The sequence below is a fragment of the Crocodylus siamensis genome, chromosome 4 (genome assembly GCF_052110815.1).
Source record: "Crocodylus siamensis isolate JL-2025a chromosome 4, ASM5211081v1, whole genome shotgun sequence".
NCBI classification, from domain to species: domain Eukaryota; kingdom Metazoa; phylum Chordata; order Crocodylia; family Crocodylidae; genus Crocodylus; species Crocodylus siamensis.
This window is the reverse complement of record NC_143398.1, coordinates 23,468,562-23,490,480: the sequence shown is the minus strand read 5'-3', so window position 1 is coordinate 23,490,480 and position 21,919 is coordinate 23,468,562. Positions and strand designations below refer to the sequence as shown.

General features: G+C 41.6%; 1 protein-coding gene across 1 annotated transcript in view; it reads left to right on the top strand.

Moving 5' to 3' along the window:
- RELN (reelin) overlaps positions 1 to 21,919 on the top strand; it is a 567,367-nt gene that overhangs the window by 308,028 nt on the left and 237,420 nt on the right. The gene's annotated exons all lie outside the window — the stretch shown is intronic.

Sequence of the window (21,919 nt, the reverse complement as noted above, 5' to 3'; positions counted from 1 at the left end):
CGGATCTGCACCCGGTTGACAGGAGGCTGCCGCTCCTGCCTGGGGCCAGTGGCAGCATCAGTGTTCCCCAGCACTGGGTGTGAGCTGCCCCCAGCACCAATCCCAGGCTGCAACAGCAGCCTTTTGTCATCCAATGCAGATCTGGGGGTCCAGCACAACCCCACAGCCCTCCCAGGGGTGCAAACCCTGCTGCATGCTGGATGACGGGAGGCAGCCGCTGCTAGAAAATTTTGCTTTCAAGACTTTGAGGTGTAATTTCTGAGAAACCTCTGCACCCATCTCCTTGAAACTTGGCAGGCTTCATGCCCTCAGGAGGGGCTACTATCTATGCAATTTGCATCTGAATCAGGCAACAAGTGACAACATTTTAGACATTTTCATGATTCCCCATTGTAGTCTATGGGCAAAACGTCAAAACAGCTAAACAGTTTCGATGAAACGAAAAGGGTCAGCACTTCAAAATGAAACAATGAAACAAAACACTGTCCCTTCAAAACAGTGAAATGGATGTCAAAACAAAGATGGTGTTTTGCACAGCCCTACTACCCAGGATACTAAAGCAAATGGGATACCATGAGACTCTGGTTTAACTTAAACCAGGAAGAGGTCTGGGACAGACATTACATAAACCACTTTGACCCAAATCAGTTAATTCTGATACTACATTCAACCAGGTTTATTTCAAATGGCTTTCAGTCATTTTCACACTGGTTTATGTGCACTGAACGTCTGTTCTGTTACAGGTTTAAACCAGTTTCTGATCACCTAACCAGTTTATATGTAATGTCTGTCCCTAGCCAAAGGTTTCTAGTTACTTGAGAGAGTAATACCTTTGGACTCTGTCAAGCCAGAATTTGTAATTCCACACCTGGGACCATGGAGTGTCACACACCAGCTCCCAAGCCAAGTGCCATAAGGCATTAGAATGATTCATGAGCTGAAATACTCTCAGGTTCCACTCACAAAAACAGACTTCTCTCCATAGCAGCATCCCTTCCTCAGACTTCCTCAGAACATGATCTACCATTCCCAGAGGCCAGTCTGAGGAAAGTGACTCATACTAATGGTAGCTTAATGATTGAACTGAGCATAAAGAGAGGCCTGTGAGACAGCTAGAACAAGAAGGGATGAGGAAAAGGGGGAAAGTTTCTAAGAAGAACAGCACAGAGGCATAAGTTTTATAACAGGCATCACTTGGCATATGATGACTGCAGGTTGCTGTATGTGTTTCTTTGAAAGGTATGTACTCAAAGGCTGTGATACAGGTATTCTGTATACCCTTTGCTAGGTGCACTGACAATAGTAGACTGTTTAATTTTCTATTTCTCCATGGTGCATCTAAGAGAAGTATAAAGCATCAGACTAATACTGTGGGGAGTGCTAATGTAACTTCCCCACAGTATACTTTGAACTCATTCATTCTCTGAAAATCACAACATGAAACACAAAATCTGTGCGGTGCAGGCCTACCCTGCCTTCTGCTTGACCTTAGACAAACATTGCTAACTACGGCTCTCCAATTACAACGTGAAAATTGGGATCATAAGAATATTATATTACTTTGTAACTTATTAATGCAGCATGTTGTATTGGGCAGCTAGTCATATAGACAACTTGGTATGAAAGCATCCTTTCTTCACTCCTGCTCATCAAAAATATTCATACATTCCTTGCCAGCTCTGAGAATAGCAGGAATGGGAACTTACCCTCCTGCTAGCTGATACCAACCCAGACATAGCGGGGCTCACTGAAATGTGGTGGGACCCAACGCATGACAGTGAATATCAAGGGCTATAGGCTGTACAGGAGGGACAGGACAGGGAGGAAAGGTGGGGGTGTGGCGCTGTACATTAAGGAGGAATACACATCCTCATCAGGTAGCACAGAGTCAGAGGAGGGACACACGGAAGTGCTCTGGGTTAGAATACAAGGCAGTCGAGAGGAAAGAGACTTAACAGTGGGGGGTCTGCTACAGACCACCCAACCAAGGGGAAGAGCTAAACCAGGAATTCTTAAGTCAGCTCACGGAGGTAGTTAGGTCAAAGGACGTGGTCATCATGGGTGACCTGAACTTTCCAGACATCTGCCGGGAAGAGCGGTCAGCCAGGTCTGGCCGGGAAGAGCGGTCAGCCAGGTCTGACCGCTCACGTAGGTTCCTAGCCAGAAAGCAGGACCTCCATCTAACCCAAGAGGTGCACAGCCCCATCAGCGGAGACGCCTTGTTGGACCTGGTGCTGGCCATGGGCAATGACCTGGTGAGGGGGCTGCGGGTGCTCGACCACCTGGGTGACAGTGATCATCACCTGCTGGAATTCACCATCCAGCACAAGGTGGCAAAGGCCTGCAGCAAGGCAGCAGCCCTAGATTTGTTGAAGGAATGAATCTAATAGAAAGATGTTTTATTGTAAACCTTTATGCAGTGATTAGATTTCATAGGCATTCGGGCTGGAAAGGACCCTGGAGGATCATCGAGTGCAGCACCCTGCCCCAGGGGCAGAAAGTCAGATCCTGTCTCATAACTAAACCTATACAAATGACTGACTCTGCAATTCATTGGCAGTTCTGAAAAATAAAAAAATATAAAATAGGGTCCACTCAAAACTGACATTTTTGGAATTTTTGTCAAATTGACAAAACACATTTTGGCTTGAATAGAATATTTTGATTTTTGTTTTTTTAACCACTTTTTTTAATAGAAGCAAACAAGACTTGGAAAGGCAGTCTGTAGTAGGTGGGTCAGGGCACTCTCTCACACTGTAGAAAACCTAGATAGGGAACCCTGCATATTTTGAAGTAAAGACATGAACTCTCACCTGCGAGGTGGGCAACGAAGCCACTGTGAAATAATGCATCTTGGGGTGGGTCTCTGTTAGTTTCTCCTGCGAAAGAGTTTTGACTTTGTGTAACCTATTGAACACTTCATCTGTTAGGTATCATATTGCCCTGCCTTCACCTAACTGAACAGTTGTTGGACATGGCCCATTGCCAGCAATAACGCCCTTGTCACTGGGCTGTACAGTAACTCTCTGGCTCATTGAATATATTCAAGTACATGATTTCAGCTTTCCCAAAAGTACATTTTTAAAGCAAATAAATAATTTGTTTTAAAAAAATCACCCAGTTCCAGTCATCACTTTATTCTACCATAAATTGCTTTGACTGGTTTATTATTTCATACGGAAGCATAGCCATTTTGTCTGAAACCTAGATTCAAATTAACCTTGTAGATCCAAATTGTCCTTGTAAATATATTAACAGAACTTTCTGGAGAATGACACATTTCATGAACACTTTTAAATTCCACTGAGCTAGTCACTCCTCTGTATGCTGTCCACTTCCTGATAATAGCAAATGTTGGCAACAGGTACTTGTTTTGTGGGATCAGTGGAGCCCTTGATGTCAGAATTACTACCACTGTAGTAGGGGTTTTGGTATAGCTGTGTTGGTCTAAGGACCATAATAATTAAAATGTGCTCCTGTAGTGACAGGCAAGGTTCTTTGGATAGACATGATATCTTTAATTAAACCAGCTGTGAATAGTTGGAAAAAAGTTATTTGCAAGCTTTCGAATACAAGCACCTGTAGAAGGGTGGTTGTGTCCAAAAGCTTGCAAAGAACTTTTTTTCAACTACTCAGTTGGTCTAATAAAATATACTACACCTACCCAAAGCACCTTGCCTACCACTACAGGAGCACATTATAATTATGCTATTAAGGCGGGTAGCTACATAAAAAGAAAAAAGCACAATTCTACTTAAAAATATATAAGGTCATATTTAAAAAAAACAGTAAAGAAAAAATGAGAGTAAATGCTTAACATTATTCAATGCTCATGCACATGGCATTTGGGAAAAACTGTTCACCATGTTCCCTGCAATCTCTCGTTTTGTTTTACATTGAATACAGTCCATTGACATCAACCTTCAATGTGTTCCTCTACTGAAGTGATAAGGTGAAGGACCAGGAGAAAAATGTCTCCATGAAATGTATATACAATTGTTGAGAGTGGTAATTAGCTGTCTTAATCTGAGTCTAAGCAGAAGGCAGGGTAGATTTGCATATCCCTTCACAGCATCTGATGAAGTAAGCTGCTGCTTAAAGAAGTTTATGCATCTTTGATTTACTTAATCTATAAAGCTCTTGCCAGTAAGAACAGTATGGAACAATTGTTCCATATTTTCATGATACTGGCTGGCCCTGTCCAGTAGCATAACTAAGGTAGAGTGACTAAGGCCCTGGGTGCCAACTTGGGTAGGGGGCAGAGTAGGAGTGGGAAAATAACAATTTCATCAGCACCAGCCAAAAGTCACCACTGTCCCTGTGTTTTGCCGCTGCCCAAGGTGTCCCAATGCCCTGTTACACTTCTGGACTTGTCCTTGCCTTTACTGGTTCTGTGAGCAAGGATTATAGTGGAAGTGTACAAGGCAGTAGTTTGTGCAGTAGTTGTTTTATATTGAATGTAATGTAAAACACCAATATTTTCCCTGTATGTTGGAAAATGTTCATTTTTTACTGCTGTTTCCTGGTTTTCTGCTGCTTCACCCACAAATACGGAATGGTTTAGAACAAATAATCCTGTCTTGAGTAGGGATTGGACTAGGTGGCTTCAAGTTACTTCCAGTCCTACTCTTTTTTGAATGTGTGATGTATCACATGCTGCTTCTCTTTGCCTATACTGTTCAAGCTTTCTCTGCCCAGACCTATCTCAGAGAATCACTTTTAATGAGAAGTGTCACAAAATTGAATAGGAAATAAAAGCTGTAAATTTCTGTCAAAATTTAATAGATTTTATTTAAATTAGTCTATAAATCTTCCTAGGTTATCATTTTCTATTTTTTCTACAGATTTTTGAGCTTTCCAATAGAATTCTATAGTAACGATAAAAGTGATCTATTAAATTTAATAGGATCATAGGGCATCTATTCATGTTCTCCAGGGTGGAGGAGGTGCTTTAAGTAGAGTGGCTCCGAGAGCTGCTCTTGTAAAAGCATCTGTGGCATCATGTCTTTTCAGTGTCCCATGCTTCAAAATGGCAGCGGGGTGCTTGAACTAAGCTCACCAGACAAGCTTTAGTTAAATTGCCTGTTGCCATTTTGAAGTGGAGGGACACTGAATAGATGTGATGCAGAGGCTGCTGGAGTGTGTTTACTAGCACACTTCAGCAGACTCTAGCACACATTGAGAAGACTTAATAATTAGCACACATCAGAGCAGATGTCCAGCATGTGTATAGGTGCTCTAGTGCTGGCAGGGTCTTCCTGGGTCGTCCAGTCCAGTCCAGTTTTCTGTTGTGGGCACTATAGCAATCTCCTTCAGAAATTAGCAAGCCCCATCTTAAAATTAATCTTTCTTCTCTACAACTCTGAGTGGAAGGTTGTTCCAGAGCATTGTTCTTCTATTGGTTAGGAGCTTTCTTCTAATTTCCAGCCTAAATTTATTCATGGCCAGTTTATAACCATTTGTGCTTGTGCCAGTGTTGTCCTTCAGTTTAAATGGCTCCCCTGTCTCTCTGATGTTTATTCCCCTAATTAATGTATACATTTTTATTTTTATTTTTATTATGTTTAACAAGCCAGGCACTTCCTGTCTCTTCTCATATGACAGGATCTCCATTTCCCTGATCATTTTAGTAGCTCTTCTCAGTTACATTTTAAGGTAATCTTTCCTGAATATGATAGTAGATTAAGATGACGTGTTGCCGGTGCCATATATAATGGTATTAATACTTCCCCTTATCTACTGGAAATATCTAAGGATCTCATTCACCTTCTCACAGTTGCATTTCAATCATCCCAAAATCAGCTAGTATACCAAAGTCCTTCTCACCCTTAGCCGTTGCTGAACTTTTTGTTATTAGTCAGTAAGTGCAAGAGTTAACCCTTTTTCACTGTTGAATTTCATGTCATGTCCATCATTCCTGTGCTTAAGATCAACCAGTTCTTTTTAAATGATATCCAGATTTCACATTGTTGATGCTTTACACCTTTGATTCACCAGAAAATTTCACCAGCAGGTTCCAAAAAAGAGGTAAAGGTTTACATGTTGAGAACTCCCTTCTTTCTCTATGTTACTCAGCCTTTTTACTCTGTCTTCTGTAATTCCCATTGATTTCACAGTTTATTGTGTGCAAAAGTATATGTAAAAGACAGTTTTAGTAGTCATTCAATTAGCATGCAAGTAGAAGTTACTAATTTGTACATGGATCCTTGATTTTATAGATTAGAATGGCTCCAACAGGCTCTCATGTCATGACCTGTTAGAAGATATTGAGTTAGTGAATCATTGACCTAATAATTTGTACTACTCTGTCTGCCAATGAGGTTGATGGGGTCAATGTGAGGGCTGCTCAAGCTCAACAAATCCATATACTTAGATTTTGTGTGATATTTAGCAAGTGATAATGCACTGACCTTGTCTAGTATTTGTAGCAGTGCCACACAACTCACTTGATTCTATTTATTATTTTGTTCATTTTTTGTAATGATGACTTGTTTAATTACCAGCACAAATCTTTCAGAATTGTAGTTTAAGCTGTTAAGTGATTGTATTACTTCTTCTCCCTCTCCTTCTCTTTTGCACTGTCTTAAATTCAGATTTACCCAAATGATTAGGCTTTTTTTGACAGCATACCTAAATATGCCCTGTGGGTAAGGCCTTATAGGCCAAGCTTTTATTGCAGGGAACTATTTGCATTTGGCTCTTATTAACCTCTATAAACTAGATCATAATGGGCCCATGTGATCTCATGGCATAAACAGTGCTGCTATAAATAATTAGCTATTACTGTGAACTCTTCTGAGAACTTGTTCTGTGGATTTCTTTTCAGGAAAGGATGTGTTTTGTGCTATGGAAATTTCTCCAGCCATTAAGCAGGAAAAGTATCTGGAGTGGTTCCACATAACAGCTGCATGGGAAGGGGATTCTGCCTCCTTCCTAGCCTGTGCATCCCTTTAGCACCTGGCTCAGCTCATTTGTGCATTTGGGCTTTCCTGTAACAATTTGCCAATATTTATCATTGTTATTATTTGTTTGTTTGTTTGTTTTAATTTATCTCTGGTAGCAGATGTCATATTGATTTGTATTGCAGTCAAATGATCTATTTATCCACTACTCAGATTCAGGGCAGGCAGTGGAAATCCAAACCTTCATACAGTTTCCATCCAATATGCCTAAGCTTTGACCTGGAAAGAGCTACCATTAGGGATGAGAAGATCATTCACCTTCTCTCTTCATTTCATTTATTTTTAAATGGATAACAAAGTTGCCAGGTATTGCCAAATGTGAAAGTGCCAGTTTTGTGATGTGGACACTGGTCATGCCCACACAGAACTGGATGGACACAAGCAATTGATTTCAAAAGTGCAACAAACCACTCTCAGATAACGTTTGCTGGAGTTATGATACAATGGAAAACAAACAACAGATGTAGGTGTGTTTTCTGAGATTTTTAATCTCTCAATTTCCTACTGTTAGGACTCAAAGGGCGCGTCCAGACGAGCTTACACGTACCTGTTGCCCTGCCTGAAACCCCTTTGAGGCAGGCCCAGGCAGCACAAGCAACCCCAGGGCCAGCAGGACCCAGCTCAGCTCCACACGGTCCCCGTGTGGCAGGCCAGGTCCTACAGCTGGAGGAAGGGCCCAACTGGTTCCTGTCAGCATGCGCTGGGCCCCAGGGCCTGCTCCCGCCCCTGCTCCCTGTGCCTGCGGAGGGGTGAGGACCTCACCCAGCCCCATGTGGCTTGCTAGTCCAGCCTTGCACCAGAGTCGGTCACAGGGCTCTAGAGGCATGGCTCCTATGCACGCCTCCCGGAGCTGTGCGACCCACTCTGGTGCAAACCCGGACTAGCGAGCCTCAGGGATCTGGGCCCAGCGCACCTGGGCTGCAGAGGGACCCCAGGACCCAGCTGGGCCTGGCACACAGTCCCTGTGTGCTGCACCGGGTCCTGCTGCCACAAAATCAGCCCAGCTGGCCGACAAGAGCAGCCCCAGGACAGGGAGAACCAGGCTGGGCTCGGCGCATGGTCCCCCTGCTGCTGCTGTTAAAGGTTTGTTATGGGCCCTGGGCAGGGGGGCCGGGACGCTGTGGGGGATAGGGGCAGTGGCCTCCGGGGGGAGCTGGGACCCTGGGCAAGGGGCAAATTCCATGTGCTGTGTTGGGGGGGGCTGCACCCTGTGGGGGCCAGGGGACCCACCCCTCCTAAGCAGCCCCCTCACAAGGTCCCCCACACCCATAGTGCCTGCAGCAGTTACCCCACTCCCACCCACAGACCAAGCCACATCCCTCGATATCCACCAAGCCTTCTTCCCCCACACCCTTTATCACCCCCTTTCTACAAACACCACATCCCCCCCATCACACACCCATCATGTACGAAGAAAACCAAAAGCACAGATCAACACATATAGACATTTAGAATTCATTTTAGCATGATGATAGAGACACTGGTAGGCTTCCACATTGCTTTAACATTGTAAATATACCAATAAAGCATTACCCAACTTATCACTGTCTTTCTCTCTCTCTAGATATATGTGTGTGTGTAGAGTGGTTTTTTGTTTTAAATGTAGAAGAACATGGATTTTGGGGTATTTAAAAAAAAATGGATTTGGGATGCTGCTGCAGCAGTCCAGCTGGCACAAGGGGTAGTGTCCCCAGATATCAATTGGCTGGGCCCCAGAAGCTCCAGAGAGCAAGTAGCCCTGAGCTGCTTTGCCAGGGCAGCTTTTTGTATGGATGGGGCCAGGACAGGTCAGCTTTATATACTGCTGGGGACAGCACAGGTGCTGGCCCTGGGCTCTAGCTCCCCTCTGGCTGCAGATCTGGGAGGAGCCAAGCAGGGTTATTTTGCCCCAAGTGGCACAGTTTTGCTCCACACCAGAGTGCATGTCTGAGCACATGCGCTGAGGCAAAAAGCCCCGGCTCAAATTTGCACTGTTTCTATTTGTGCTGCTGCAAGCGCACGTGCTGGCATGTGTGGACATGCCCAAAATGTTTATAGGCTAGATCATGATTAGAACAAGACTTTGTCCCAACCACCTTGGTTAATAAAAATCAACTGCATTTAAACTTTGTATAGTTATTATATTGAGCCATTTAGCAAGTATACATTAGGCTGAAGGTCATCATTGAGCAAGACTACAAAAAAGGGCACTTTTTTGTTAAATTTTCAGCCAGCCAAAAAACTCAACACTACGTATTGGGTCTGCTGTGGTAATGGATATGAACACTTGTGCTTTCTTGTCCCTTTCCTCACACAGTGGTCAGGTGTAGGGAGGAATCAAGAGTATGATGTAACTAAATATAAAAATAGTAGTATTTATTGCAATGGATTTTTTACAACAGATTGAACATTCTATCTGACTTATGATTCTATCTAATTATAACATTTTTAAGGTTCCTAATTTTTTCTCCTGAGTTATTTGGTAAAACAAGAAAGGAACCTAAGAAATCTCACCGTTTTAGCAAGAAAGTCTTTAGTGAAAATACATTGGTTATAAATTCCATTTAATGTGAAATGTTAAGACAGGTCAGTAACATCATCTGGCACACTTCGTGTAGCATTAACGGAAATGTTAGATGTTGTTTATTGATCTTCCTGAATTATATGAGGGAAGCCTGCTCAGGTACCTAAATTGAAACCAGCATTAAAAGTGAATGCCTTATATGAAAGACATTTTAATGGAGTTGCAGTAAAATGATTTGTATGGTTTGCTGGTTAGTCCAAGGTTACAGTGAAATAGTGTGTTGATTACTCTTATATCAGTGCTTCTCTACCATTGATGAGAATTCAACTATATGGGTTAGAGGTTTAGGAAAAAAGCAAAATACTAAACAGGGACAAATCCTAACATGCATTCTTTGGGGTACAATATGCAATCACTCCCTTGTAGGAAAATGACTGTTTTGGAAGCAAGAACGCATAGTATTTTTATATAAATACTTTTCAGATAAATACCATATTACTGGAAGACAGAACTTAATCCCCCTTGTATCAGTATATTAAGGTCACATTTTTGTATCATTAAAATAATCAACTTTTATAGATGCTTTTGTTAATATAGCTTATTCCCACTTCTGAATAATGAACCATAGATTTTAAAAAAGAATTTTTTATAGAAATCACATCTTAAAAATGTGCTGGAATAATCCCTAAACTAGACCAGAAGTAAACTTATTGCCCAAAAATGGATATGGGAAAGTGTTGTAGGCACACTAGATTTTGGGGATATAATCAATTTAGAATATATGTACACGCTCGTTCCATTCTAAAGAGCCATTTACACTTACTTTGTCAAACACTCACCTGCTGATTCTCGTCCAGAATATATGAAGTGTTAAAACTGTTTTTGATTTGTGTTTTAAAAATGAACATTGCATGTAGACATTACAGATTATTTCTCTAAACCAGGGCTACCCATCTAGTGGCCTGCAGGCTACATGCAGCTCTCAGGCAGTTAAGTTGTAGCCTGTCCAGTCTAGGTTCCCCCTCCAGGTTCCAGCTGCGGGTTCTTGCCTTCACCCCAGAGGGCAGGGCAATGCAGTGTGCTATGCAGGGAGCTTGGGGTGAATCTGAGGCCACATGCAGATCACACCCACATGGTTCAGCCATGGTGAGGGCACACGCTACAGTGGTGGAGGGTCATGCAGTGCAGCATTCTGCTGGGGTCATGTGGGAACATTGTGCAGCAGGAGAGTGTGGTGAGTGTCCACACATCTTGGTGGCCCATGCCTCTCCTGAGGCAGCCTGTGCAGCATGCAGATCACCACTGGTGCAGGCCATAGGGTGTGTGCCCCCAGGGGCTTAGAAGTTGGACAGCCTAGATCTCAACTAATTCTCTGTCAAGATGAGTTTCCATGTGTACATGTGTGTGAGCTGAGGGATTCTCCCGTTCAGCATGTGATTTTGCAGCAGGTTGTTGGCTGTGTGCATATGGGGGTATAAAGAAAGAGGCTGGAATTTTATTTTTACAAATCAGTGTCTCCAACAGCATAGACACAAATCCTGTTTAATAGTCTTATTTCAAATGCATATTGTTGTGTTCCTGACCATTTAAGAAAGATAATAACCACAGAGGGTTAAAATGTTTCTTACCTCTTTGCTAGATCAAGTGCTCAGGGTGATCTGGGACCTGATCAAGGTGTGTGAGGGCCAGGCAGTATAGCTGGGAGCCCCCAGAGCCTGATCCTCACCAGGCAGGGTCCAGGTGGAAGGGGTGCAAGGCCCTGGGGCCTGGTCCTGACATGCAGAAGCAAGGAACCAAAATTGTGAGTACCACTGGTTTAGGGTACAGAACTAGTAAGGATTCATCATCTAAGAAACTGCACAGCAGACAAAGGCTCTTATTTGGATTAGGTTGCCATCTAAGGATTTGTTCTAAATGTTTCTTCTCCAGTTAAGGACTCTTTCCCTTTGTAGGTGTGTATGGAAATCCTGACAGGGTAGATTAAATTTAATGCAAAGTTCAGCAGAGATATGCTATGGTTAAAGTCTCTGGTGATGGATGGTCCTTGACTTCATATCTTTTTTTAAATTAGTGTTTTTCTGACCTAGGAGAAACCCTGTTATGTGCATATCTTGGAGGCAATGAGAATTTTGGCACTGTGCCTAGTACCCAATTGCCTGCTTTACATATTTACAGAGCAGTTCATAGCAGAAGATGTTATTTGAACTCCTAAGGGAGTTGAACAGCAAATAGTAAAAACTGCGTTCAAAAAGGGATTAGACAAATTTATGGAGGGTAGATCCATTAGGGTCTATTAACCACAACCATCAAAGATATAACCTCAGGCTCAGGACATCTCTTAAACCTGTGATTGCTAGTAACCAGGATGGTTAGGCAAGGGATGGATAACTCTACGCATACCCTATTTTTTATATATTCTTCCTCAAAAGCATCCACCAAATGCCACTGTCATGTACAGGGTACTGGGCTAGGTGAACATTTGGTCACGTTTTTATCTTCTCATTCATACTCTCCCTAAATCATATAGGAAAAAACAAAACAAAACAAAAAAAGGGGGGAAAAAGTAATATGCAGCTTCAGAGCTTTGTTATGTGACATTATTGTTTCTGAGCTTTTGTACAATGTAACTAATACAAAAGTAGAACTGCCTGGTGATAAGCAGTTTGAGTCAAAATTATCAGGCCTACCTTTTATATGTTTTTGGACTTTAAAAGACCTGATGTTCGTCTCTTTCCATGCCATATACAATTGCTGCATATTTTGCCCACTTCTTGTTTCCAAGAATAGGTAGGAGTAATAGTAGGAGGGTTGGGAATACAATATTCAAGAAAAATTGTTTGTTATAAAGGTGGCTCAGCCAAGTGCATCTGATGGTAAATTATGCCATCTTTGAATGTCTTAGTATAAGGTACTCAAAAGAGGCAGCAAATCTAGCGTTGTTAATTTAGTTAAATTAGGTAAGGTTTTCACCTCCGAGTATTTGAATCCCTCAGGGGATAATTGGCAGGGAAAATTAATTAAAGTCTCACTGGGGTATTGCCTCTGTGTATGTCAGATTTATACTAAAACCAGATTACAGTACTGTTGGCCTCAGACTTCCTTAGAGCATTGATTGGAAGCTTGTGTTTCAGAGAGATAAAGCAGGATGTCATCTTTGAAGATAGCAATTTCTTGCTCTTTATCATGGAGTGTGATGGCTTGAACCTAAGGACAGTCTTTGAAAAGCTATTGCAAATGATTCAGTTGAGAGAGTAAATAGAAGAGAAGCCTTGTCCTGGTCTTTAATGACAATATCTCTAATGGAGAGCTGCTCAGAGAAAAGGACTAGGAAAATTATAGGACAATTCAACAGAGGCTATCCATTTACATCTGAAAAGTCAGACCGAGGTCAAGAGAACCCTAATACATTCTCTTTTTGTATCTAGTAACAGATGCCTGCTTTTATTTTTCTAGTTAATGCAATTAATAATTAGTTATTATGATTTGTATTTCTCCAAAATAAAGCGTATCAGAGAATGTGAATCAGTAGCAACCAAAATTAGCTAGTTCATAGAATCATAGAAAGTTAGGGTTCAAAAGGACCACAGTAGGTCATTCAACCCCCTGGTCAAAACAGGACTATCCCCAACTAGATCATCCCAGCCTAGATAGGTTTTGAAAACCTCCAAGGATGGTGCTTCCATCACCTCTCTGGGTAACCTGTTCTGGTGTTGTACTACCCTCCTAGTGAAAAAATTCTTCCTAATAGCTAATCTAAACTTCCCTTGCTGCAACTTGGGATCATTGCTCCTTGTCCTGTCATTTGCCACCACTGAGAATAGTCTAGCTCCATCCTTTTCTGATCCCCCCCCGCTTCAGGTAGGTTGAAGGCTGCTATTAAGTCCCCTCTCAGTCTCCTCTCCTCTAGACTAAATAAGCCCAGTTCCCTTAGTCTTTCCTCATAAGTCATATGCCCCAGCCCCCTCACCGTTTTGTCACCTTCCGTAGACTCTCTCCAATTTGTCCACATCCTTTCTGTAGTGGGGGGCCCAAAACTGAACACAGTGCTAAATAGAGGGGAAGAATCCTTGCCCTTGACCTACTGGCAAGACATACCAGTGCAGCCCAGTATGCCATTAGCCTTCTTGGCAACAAGGGCAGACTATTTATCTAGGTCACTTTGAATCCTTGTCCTACCATCCAGTGTATCTACTACTCCCCCCAGCTTGGTGTCATGTGCAAATTTGCTGAGGGTGCACTCTGTGCCATCTTCCAGGTCATTGATGAAGACATTGAACAAAACCGGCCCCAGGACCAACCTCTGGGGCACTCCACTTGATACCAGCTGCCAACTAGACTTTGAGCCATTGATTACTACTGTCTGAGCCCAATGCTTCAGCCACTTTTCTATCCACCTTACAGTCCATTCATCCAGCACATACTTCCTTGGCTTGCCAGGCAAAATGTTGTGGAAAACCATATCAAAAACCTTGCTAAAGTCAAGGTGCACCATATCCACCGGTCTTCCTGCATCCTCACAGCCATTCACTTCATCATAGAAGGCTACTGGGTTGGTCAGGCATGACTTGCCCCTGGTGAATCCATGCTGACTTTTCCTAATCACTTTTTTCTCCTCAAAGTGTTTAGGAATGGATTCCTTAAGGATTCCATGATTTTTCTAGGGACTGAGGTGAGGCTGACTGGTCTGGTCTGTAGTTCCCTGGATCCTCCTTTTTCCCTTTCTTAAATATGAGCACTATGTTTGCCCTTTTCCAATCACCCAGGACCTCTTCTGGCCACCGTGAGTTTTCAGAGGTAATGACCAATGGCTGTGCAATCACATCAGTCAACTCCCTCAGCACCCTTGTGTGCATCCTGTCTGGCCCTATATACTTGTATATATCCAGCTTTTCTAAGTACTCCCTAACCTGTTCTTTCAACACTGAGTGCTGCTCATCTCCTCCTCAAACTGTGCTACCTGGTATAGTAGTCCAGGAGCTGATGTTGCCTGTGAAGACTGAGTGAAAAAGGCATTGAGCACTTCAACCATTTCTGCATCCTCTGTCACAAGGTTGCCTCCCCCATTCAGTAAGGGATCTACACTTTCCCTGATCCTCATGCTACCAACATACTTGTAGAAACCCTTTTTGTTACCCTTCACATCCCTTGCTAGCTACAACTCCAATTGCACTTTGGCCTTCCTGACTTCATGCCTGAGCAATGCTCTTATATTCTTCCCTAGTTATTTGTCCAAGTTTCCACTTCATATAAGCTTCCCTTTTGTGATTTAGTTGACTGAAGAGTTCCCTGCTAAGCCAAGCTGGTCTTCTGCCATACTTGCTAGTCTTCCTGTGCATCAGGAAGGTTTGTTCCTGCACTCTCAGTAAGGCTTCTTTAACATACAGGCAGCTCTCCTGGACTCCTCTCCCCCTCAGATTGGCTTCCCAGGGGATCCTGCCCATGAGTCCCCTGAGTGAGTCAAAGTTTGCTTTTCTGAAGTCCAGAGTCCTTACTCTGTTGCTCTTCTACTTTGATGGATCCTTCCTTTCCTCAGGATCCTGAACTCAATAATCTTGTGGTAACTGCTGCCCAAGTTGCCATCCACTAGTTCATTCCCCACCAATTCTTCCCTGTTTGTGAGCAGCAGGTCAAGCTGATTAATACTTTTGCCTGTTTTTTCCCTACTCCAAATTGATGCATGATACTGGCTGATCTTTTTCCCCTCCAGTTATAATTTTATACTAGCTTTCAAACCAGAATGAGACAGTTTATCAGGTCAAAAGATAAGGTAATGTATTGGATGGACTAGGCTTCTGGGGAAAAATGTAAACTCAATTAAAAAGCTGTCTTCCTGTGAATAGTTCCCTTATAAAATATGCCAACAGCTTCTTATTAAGGGAAGTGTTACATCAGCAAGTTACTACGAGGTAAGATAGGCTGTGAATTTAGAGTGCCTTAGCTTTGTGACAATTGTCTGTGTATATACTCTGGGATAAATGTAAGATAGGTTACCTCACTTTCATTGAGGCACAAACTACCTCATGCTTGCTGCAGGAGGTGAAATAAGTCCATAACCATATTTACTCCATGGTAACTGGCTTATCTAACCAGACCTTAATTATGTCACTAAACTCAGGACACTACAACAAACACAGGGAAATGGTGGGAAGTCTACCGGGGAAAAAGTCCAAGAGAGCTGGCTGTACATTAAGGAGGCCCTTTTAAAGGTGCAGGAGCAAGCTGTTCTGACACAACATAAGAATGGGAAGAGAAGCAGGAGACCCACTTAGCTAGATAATTATCTGTCTGGTGAGCTGAAACTCAAATAGGAATCTGACAAAAAGTGGAAACTTGGCTCTACTACAAGGGAAGAATTTAAGTGTATTGCATGGGTGTGAAAGAAGAAAACTATGAAGGCCAAGCCATGTTTTGAGATGCAACTGGCAAGGGACATAAAAAAACAATAAAAAGAGATATACAAGTACATCAGGAGTAAGAGGAAGACCAAAGAAACCATAGGTCCATTATGGAATGCAGAAGGCAATCTACTTATGGATGGTGCCGAGAAAGCTGAAACATTTAACGCTATTTTTACTTCAGTCTGCATAATAAGGTCAGCTGTCAGATGTTGAGTGGAGTTGGCAGAAAAAACAAAGGAGGCAAACAGACTAGAGTAGTGGAAGAACTGGTTTGGGATTACTTAGATAAACTAAATGCTTTCAAGTCACCAGGGCTCAATGGGATATACCCTGAGGTACTAAAGAAATTGGCTGAAGTAATTTCCAAGCCTTTGTCTATCCTCTTTGAAAATTCATGGCGGTCAGGTGAGGTCCCCGATTACTGGGAAAGGGCAAATGTATTGTCCATTGTGAAGAAAGGGAAAAAGGAAGATGTGGGGAATTACAGATCAGTCCTCAGTATCCAGAAAGGTAGGTCCTCAACAAAGCACTTTGAGGAGAACAGGGTGATCAGGAACAGCCAGCATGGATTCACAGAAAAAGTCATGTCTGAGCAGCTTGATTTCCTGCTATCAAAAGTTAAGATGTCTTTAAAATATTACAAGAAATATTCCGTATCAACCAGAATATATATTCTATGAAATCTGGTGTGTATATATAACAAATTAAGAAGAAAGCTCCTTAGTAATATTTGAAGCTGGACTTAATTTTGAGTGTGTGAAAACTGTTTTTTAATACTTTCTTCAACCTGTTGTTCACAGTGATCACTATAGTTATAAGTGCAAATATTTCTATAGGATATGCTAATTCAGTATCAGTCAATAATAGTTTATGAAACATATTTTCAGGGTTTGAAGAAAAGGATTTGAAGGCCAAATAAAAGGAATATTTAAAACAATGATCATCTTAAAACCACAGTTTCGTTTAAAATCAGAACACACTCATGAGGATTTTCTCTCTTATTGCACTTTTAAATACATTTTACACAACTACATTGAATTGCATTTTACACAACATTTTATGAAATATGTGTCATAAAAATGTACGTGATATGGTAAGTAAATTCTGGTAAAGAAAGAAAAATATAGTATCAGGAACCTGAAGGAAAAGCTTGGTTGAAGATGTAAATAGAAAATAATTTCCAGTTGACAGAGTAAGAAGCCAAATTTTGGAAATTAAATGTAAAGTGATGGCTTTCAGAAAGTCATTGTTAGCAGAAATTACACCATGGAATCAGAGCTTCTGCAGTATTTCCCATATTTGGCATAGGAGATTATCATTCTGTAAAGGTGGTAATTTGGAATACGTGGATTTAAAAGTAACCATGATACATGTTCTATTACATGGGTGCATGGCTACTATACAACTAGGGTATTCTTGAACTAAAATATTAAATTTCCTGACTCACTTTAATAAATAATATTCAGTAGGTTTTAACTTGTCCTCTAGATTCTCTGCTGTGGAGGGCAGAAGGATTGAAGATTTATAGTATAACACCCTGCCCCTGCTGCTCTGCTTGAATCTGACAGACCATTTATTACCATCTCAGGGAGCAGTGTGAAGGACATATGCCTTTCTTCCAGAGATCTTGCCCTCGGTTTCTGTTTCTTCATTACTTGAATAAAAATCTCATTTATTTTTATACAAAATTAAAATACGCTTTTGTATTTATAGATGCAGGAATCAAAGTTACAGTCTTCAAAAAATGCTTTAAATAATCCTGACCAATGCTTTCCACTATTGTCTCTTAGTACTATTCATATAGTTGTAGTCCAAGAGCACAGTTATACTCCCATGGAAGTCAAAACTTCAGGACTGTACTAAGAATAGTAAATAATTAATATTCCAGATGCTGCCATGTGGTTTAAGGCATTAATCTGGTTAATTTAATAGGATTTAAAGCCTACGGATGCTGAGTACCTTCATTTCCCGGTAAAACCAAGAAGCCCTAACAAAGTCTCTGGGTGAACAGCTGTCAAAGCCTACCCTAACCATGCAGTTGGTCCAGTAAAAGGTATCACCCACAAAAATCCTTTTCCCTATGGGTGAACATCACTTCTATATAGGGCAGGTACTAGATCAGGTGTGGGCAAAATACGGCCCACGAGCCAAATCTGGCCCATCAAGCCATTCTATTTGGCCTGCGGGGCCCCTATAAAATGTACTAAATTAATATATATTCACTCCCAGCTGCCTGTCAAAGCTGACAGGAGACAAGGGCAGTAGGACCCAGAGGGAGCCCTCAGCAGGCTTGAGCAACTCAGCCCTGCCCCACACCCAACTAGTTCCCTGCTTTCCTGTCTGCCCTGCTTCAGCACCACCTGGCTGTGGCTTCTGGCTGCATCACTGGACTGCAGAGCATGGAACCATGCTGGTACAGGGGGGAGAAGGGGTGTGTGCATGTGCAGGCTCAGGGGCAGAGAGAGAGTGAGAGAGAGAGAGAGAGAGTGTGTGTGTGTGTGTGTGTGTGTGTGCGCGCGCGCGCAGGGTTGGGAGCAGAGTGTGTATATGTATGCAGGCTTGGGGGCAGATGCATTTGTACGTATGCAGGCTCAGGGGCAGATGTGTCTGTGTGTGTGCTGGCGCAGGGGCAGAGTCTGTGTGTGTGCAGGCTCGGGGCAGACTGGTGGGTGCAGGCTCAGGGGAAAAAGTGTGCATGTCTGTGTGCAGCCTTGGGGGCAGAGTGCATGTGTGTGTTCATAGGGTGAGTCCCACACACATACTCCACCATACACATGCACCCACACCCCACCTCGCACTGCTATACACAAGCCCCAGCCACCCTCCCCCCACACATTTCCCCCACAAACCCCATACCCACCCACATATCCACACCCACATGCTCCCTCATTCCACATACCTACATGCCCACAGCCCCCCACAAAACTATACCCACCCCCACAACATATAAGAGTAAGACTTCATTTTAAGCTATGGTGTGATCACCTCTATGTATGCTATAGAAACACATGTAAATCAAGACAAAAAATTTTTTTTAATCAAATTAATTAATGTTGTAGTTCTCTTTTTAGAATATCATTTGGTATTTTTCCAGTTCCAAGGGGGCAAAACCTCTTGCTGAAAGAGGTACTTCTGGGGGCAAAGCTCAGGAGTTAGGGGTGGGACTTCCAGTCCCAAGATGGTGACCAGGGGGCCGAGCACCTATGAAGGGGCAGAGCTACCCATGTGGCCCTTGACATCTTGCCAAAACTTGGTAAGCGGTACTGCACCTGAAATAATTGCCTGCCCCTGCACTAGATCCAGGCAGCATTCATGTTTTGATACATATTAATGTTAAGTGATGCACGGTCCTAGTGCTAACATGCTTCATAAAGATGACTTTCACCCTACATCTTGTCAGTAAGGACCCTTTGGTTTTGTATATTATAAGGATCTTGTTTGTGTGATTTTGAGAAGAGAATGTAAATGAAAGTAGTAATGAAAGCACTGGTCATCCTCACATCTTTCTTACTGATTTTCCCAATATGTATTAGATTTCTCAGTTGTGATCCATGCTGTCTTGTTTATTAGAGCAAAATAACCTTTCTCCATCGCTTAGCAAGCCTTCTCTATGGCTGTTATGCTGCAGTAACACATTGCACCATATCTGTCTTACAGAGCTCTTTCCCAATGCTTCCATTCCTTTAGAAATAAGAAAAAGCATTTTCTGAAGTGCCTCTTTGCATTACTTTAGTAAATTGATATTTAGAAAATGTAAGTCTATCCACTTACATATTTTTGCAGCAACATAGTTAAATTTGTTTGTGGGGGGGAGGGTTTACTGTCCCACCTTGAAAGATTTGAAGAATAGTTGGAACTACACATATGTCTCTGGGTCTATATTGCTGGATATTTTTATTGTGCATACTATTTTTCCTTCTCACTTTTCTACCACACTAATCTTCAGTATGCTGCTGTTTTGCCTGCCAGCCTCTTGCCAGCTTTGGTGGTTATAAACTAGCTGAAGTTCATTGGTTTTGAACTGAATTCCTCTGATATAAAATAAATGAGTGTGATTAAAGTTTGGAACTCCTAAATGCCACAAATGTAGGAACTAACAACAGATGTCATTCAGTAAAGTGAACTCTCTCAGCAGATGGACATGAATTAAAAATGAATTTCTTTTCTTACTTCATTTGTTTTTAATATGATAGGGAAAATGCTGTGTCAGTGAAAATAACCATAGACAATTGCTTTGTAGTCATTTTGGCTGGTGGCTGCTAATTCAAAGTACTTATGGCTTTAAAAATATAAATTATGTTGAGCCTAGCTGCAGTAATATTCATACAAAACTGGTTGAACATGCTGAACATAATTATACTGGTTCATAATTTCATTTTTGTTTTCATATTAATGTTTTAATTTTTTCTTAAAAAAAAGACATCAGTCTAAGAGAAAGATATACTGGATAATTCTAGAGAGCCAGCAGCCTGTAGGTGAAACACTGACCTCACTGAAATCATAGGAATGAGGGACTAGCAGAGATCCCCTCGTCATCAAGTCCAGTTCTTTGTGAACCAGAAAACCACACCAGATAAAACCCACTGACTTCAGTGAAGTCTGGTTTCATCCTTTGACTTTTTCCCTTTTGCAATGGCATGTGAGCTAGGTCTTAGAATATAGTATGGAACTGACCCTTTGAGTTCTGTATGTCCAGGTCTAGCCCTGAGCTGCCAGGCACTTCACTGAATGGCTTATTTTGAAATGTAGATTTATGGCCTGATTTTCAGAAGTGCCTCCTTAAGCAGTTTTTAACATCAGTCCATTTATTTAAGTGCCAAAATGCAGGGATGGGTGCCTTAACATTAGACACCTAAGTTTGCAAATATTTGCATTTTCTCTTCACCAGTTGGCATACCCGTATCTTACACTGTATCTGCCAACCTGCCAGGCTCTAAATAGACTGGATCCTTCCTACATGAAACACAAGCAGAGTATACGAAATTATGTATGGATGTGTAAACAGTTATGATATAACAGCGCTATCACTATCACAGCAGAAGTGCTACTGAACTGAGAGCTCCTTCTCTTTGGAATGGAGGTGGTCAACATCAGACACAGTCCAGCTTTGGAACTTGCATTTTGGCCTTGGTCCTATATACCCAAATCTTTGATTTTTACAGCATCGAGTTACACCTGTGTATGTTATTGGATGTTGAGAAATGGTTGAGTTGTACAACTTGCTTGTAGTTTGGGGAGGGTGGATCACTTTTTATTAATATGATTGCTTGGCTGGTTGTTTATTATGTTATGTTAGATAAAGGGGGTTTCCATTTCTGTTATGTTGATTGTTTCTGTTTTAAATTGTTAAATTTATTTTTTGTGACAGCACCTAGAGGTCCCTGCATATAAATAAAAAATATATAAATATATTTGCCTACCTTGCAGGAATGCCATAGGGCCTAATTAATTTATTTTTTAAAAGTGTTTTGAGATTCTCCAATGAGAGCCAAACGTTTATTATTAATTGCAGGCTTTAGTGAGCATACATTATGATTTTGGACTTAATTCTTTTTTTGTATCCTTCAAAATACATAATTAGTTTATGGCATCTTTATGGTTCCTAAAGCACATTTTCCTCTTACAGAGCTTAAGGACTTTTGTACAGATCTTCCTAACATGTTCTCTATTTTGTTTTGGGTATTAGCAGTCTTCTAACATTCTCCCTTTAAATAATAACATATGGATTACTCTGTAATATGTAGGTTTTGTTTCAACATTACACATGCGCTTTTTTGAAGTGGGGGTGTTATGTAATTTATGTTGGCTTCCCCTGGGAAATCTATAGCAGATTACAGTGCTTTGCTGTGATTTATCATTTCTACTTTATTTCTGACTCATAAAGCATGCATTAGTTAGTGCTTACCTTCAGCAACAGATCACAAGAAATTTCATCATCAATCAAAGAATTTTAAAATATGGAAAAGTGGTAATAGTGACAAGGGCTTAGTCAGAAGCTACTGTTCTTGAAGGATAATTTATCACTTCATTGTGTTATAACATATATAATTTTATTG